The sequence below is a fragment of the Alligator sinensis genome, unplaced genomic scaffold (assembly GCF_000455745.1).
Source record: "Alligator sinensis unplaced genomic scaffold, ASM45574v1 scaffold14_1, whole genome shotgun sequence".
Lineage (NCBI taxonomy): Eukaryota > Metazoa > Chordata > Crocodylia > Alligatoridae > Alligator > Alligator sinensis.
Genome location: NW_005842709.1, coordinates 303401 through 307109, shown reverse-complemented (window position 1 = coordinate 307109; position 3709 = coordinate 303401). Strand labels below are relative to the sequence as shown.

At 52.1% G+C, this 3709-nt stretch overlaps 1 protein-coding gene across 6 annotated transcripts in view; it reads left to right on the top strand.

The window, feature by feature from the left end:
• The first annotated feature begins 6 nt into the window (after positions 1–6).
• The window catches only part of WDR55 (WD repeat domain 55), a 9189-nt gene continuing 5486 nt past the window's right edge, over positions 7–3709 (top strand). For 4 of the 6 annotated variants that reach the window (XM_025216114.1, XM_025216112.1, XM_025216109.1 and 1 more), the window contains exons 1-4: positions 7–151; positions 293–441; positions 2061–2161; positions 2898–2985. The gene's annotated coding sequence lies outside the window, so the exon portion shown is untranslated. The other 2 variants (XM_025216111.1, XM_025216113.1) reach the window with 2 other exon arrangements.

Sequence of the window (3709 nt, the reverse complement as noted above, 5' to 3'; positions counted from 1 at the left end):
GGCTGTCGGGGCGGTGGCCCCGTCCTCCCCCACCGGGCCGGGGCAGTGCCGGGCTGCGGCCGGCCGGGTCCTGAAGTGTCTTTCTCGTCCTGCTTAGGAAACGGTGCTGGAGCAGGAGGCGGCCCTGGAGGAAGCGGAGGCGCCGGCGCAGGTGGGCGGTGCGGGCGGATCTTTGCGGGACCCGCAGCAGCGAGCTCTGGCGCCCCAGCCCTCCGTGCGCAGGGAGAGCTGGGGTGGGGGGAGGGGGGGCTTCTGGTCCCTGCACCGACTTCTTCTCACTCCGCCCACAAAGGCAGATGCGGAGGAGGAGGAGGAGGAGAAGGAGCCCAAGCTCCGAGACACGCCGGAGGACGTTTCCTTTGAGGCTTCAGCCAACACCATCGCTTTCCACCCCAGCCGGGACATCATAGCCGCAGGAGATGTGGACGGTGACGTCTACTTGTGAGTTTGACACTTATCTGAGCAAAGAGCATCATGGATAACTGGCAGCAAGTAATACAACCAGTAAGCCCCCTGGGCTTTTCTATGAACTTACCTTCTGCTTGACTTCACACTAACACAGTTAACCATCTTTTGGGAAAACCCCTAAAGACCAGTACTGCTCAGGTACTGTGGAGAGAGACTTGTGTGATGTCTGCTGTTGATTGAGGTCAGTCGCTTGGTGTCCAGCCTACCCCACCCTGGTCAAATAAGGCCAGGTGCAGCTGTTGGAGAGGATGGTGCCAGAGGGTGGAGCCTTGGAATTGGAGCCAGTTCTTGTGGAGAGTGGTGTGAGCTTAGTTATCCTGCTCCTTGCCCCTGAGCTATGCTAGTCTGAAGAATCAGCCTGTTTTCTGCAGAGGTGGGAGAAACAGATTAAGTAGAGCTGCTGCCAGTCTCAGAGCAGCAGTGGTTGGGATACTGTAGCAATATTCTGCTGTCTGCAAGGGCTCAGTCTTGGAACAGACTCTTGGCTGGTGTTATTCCATTTCACTATTTGATGTTGCCACAAATCTGTCAGTAGAACAGGCATAGTAAGTAGTGTCTGTGCTTTTTAGGGCGTTTCTGCACAGCAGAAGGAAGGTGCAGTTGTAGTTCAGATGTATGTAGTACCCTCCCCTCCCTTTAACTAGCATGGGTAATGGAATATTCGTGGCATGGCAGTGTGGGCAACCAGACTATATGCTCTCTAGGGATGTACAGCTGCTAGCCAGTGCTGAAACTTGTGCCATTGTGCTTTCACTACTATGCTAGTCAGGTTAAATTCAGTGCGACTAAACCTGCCTGTGTTACAATTGTCCCCTTGTTCTGCTACACAGGCATGGAATTGAAGGGTAGGATCATCCCTCTCTATATGGTCCAAGACAGGATATTTGTCTAATTTGCACTTAACAACTTCCAGTGACTGAGTATTCCACATCATCCCTAGGTAATCTATTCCAGTGCTTAACCACTGTCAGCAGTAGGTTCTTCCAAAGACCTAACTGTCATATACCTTTCTGCAATTTAAGCTGTACTTTTTGCTTTGTCCTTTGTGGGCCTACCCTCGTAATTTCTACATCAGCTCCCAGCCGGGATGATGCCTCTTTAGTAACCTTCCCTGGGTGGCCTCTAGATGGATTTGTAAGGAAATCAGCCCCAAATGTTCCCTCTCAATCCTATTGTTTGGGGACTCATCTCCTCCTAGCCTGGGCAGATGCCAGGTCGTGATGGGGATTGGTGGAGCTGGAGCTTGATGCCTAGGTGATGCTGTTTTTTTTCTTCCTGTTACATAGTCAGAATTTCTGTTGTGTTAGAATTTTCATATGAATTCAATACCTTGAAGCTCTTGTCCAGGCTTTCCTTCTACCTCTAGGGCAGCTGGTAACTACCACTGGGATCTAATCATGGCACATTTCCTCCCCCACTCTAGTCCTGCTCCCTAGAAGCCTCTCCTTGGTCATGGATCTCCTACTTGGTCCTGCACCAGGATGTCCCCACCTCTGATGCATGTACTCCCACAGCTGCGCTTTTTGGTTGGATGGGTAAAGCAGGGGGCAGCTCCCTGTTGCGGTGCTCTCAACAGCTTGCCTTTGTTTCAGGTATTCATACTCCTGCCTGGAGGGTGGGAACCAGGAACTCTGGTCCTCTGGGCACCACCTGAAATCCTGCCGGGAAGTGTCGTTTTCCCACGATGGTCAGAGTGAGTGCGCTTCTCACTGGCTATTCCATACCATTGTAGCAAGCAGCGCAGATCCCCTGGGGGCTGAGGTTAAGCTAACAATGAGGATATCTTTCTCTGGCTTTTGTGGGGTAGCATTTCTTCCTAAGCTCTAAAAAGCATGCTTTGCAGCAGCATGTTATAGGGTGCAGAGCATTGCTTTAATTGAATCAGAACAAGCTGTACCTGGTACCTTATCTCATCAGGTTGCTGACTTGGAAAGGAGGCATACTGGGGAAAAGTAGTTGCTGAAGGAGACTGAACCTTTATAGCTGGTGGTGGTGTGGATGAGACGAGGTGCCTGTGAGTGGTAGGGCTAATGAAGCAGAAAGCCTACACATGAGCCCTGGTGAGGGGAGTGAACAAGCAGTAGAGTGGAGGAAGAGGCTGTAGGGCTCCCACGCTGAGATTCCACCTTCTGGCTCACTGAAATTCCAGGGATTTTCTTCCTGCAGCTCAGAATCCTAGTCTGTTGTATACAAACATGGAGTTATGGTTCTCCATCACAGAGTGAGGGTTCCTGGCTGCATCAACTACCATATAACCCAGTGATAACAGTTGGCAGGGTGGATTCTAGATGGGGTTTGTGGGATGCAGAGTTCCAGCATAGGTGCTGCAGTGGGCAATTCTCAGTCTCATTGACCTGTGTGCTCCTTGCTGTGGAGGCTGGGGGTGGATGGGGCTGTGTATGTGAGGTGCTTTTGCATCTTGTCTCCAGAGCTCTTCACAGTGTCCAAGGACAAATCCATCCATATTCTGAGTGTGGAGGAGGGCCGGCTGGTAACACGTTTCCCGAAGGCTCACAGGTATGCACCACCAGGAGTCTCCTAGTTCCATGTGCCCATCTGTCCCACCCCTTCCCTGTTGAGCTGCTGCACAGCAAGAGCCTACTGGGACCTGACTGGAGCCTTAGAGCAGGAAGGGCTCTTCAGATGGCTGCTTCTCTCTGGGCATTCCCAGGGTCAGTGTTTCCCTTAGCACAGGCGGTTCTCCTTGTTAGGGAACTGAAACTGTGCCTGGCCCTCTACAGAGGGTGACTGCCCTGCCCTCCACTCCTGAGAGCTTGGATGGACTGTGGGTAAGGTGGGGCGAGGAAGCATCTGTCCTGATGTCTTGTTTTTTGCCCTGTCCAGTAAGGTAATCCAGAAGCTCAGGTTGAACTGTTGCATGTAGAACAGATCCAGAGACAAAAGGCCCCAAGAGGCCATGGGACTGAGACTGTCCAGGTGACCATGTGTAGCTGTCCAGAGCGCTCCAGCTGACTTGAAGGAAGCTGCTTCCAGGTTGCTTTAGTACGAGGGAGATGATAAGAGGAGGTGGAATGATTCCCTTTCCCCAACATGCACTGATAGTACAGCCTCTCCTCTCTCCTGTAAGTGAACAGAGGAGGAGCACTCTCAGCTCTTTCCAGGCACCCTGTCCTGGGGGGAATTCTGTGTTCTGGGAGTGCTGCCTAAAGCTCTTCTCCCCAAATTCACTCTGTGCTGAGCATTGAGACTAGCATGGGCTTACCAATAGTGAGGAGCTGTC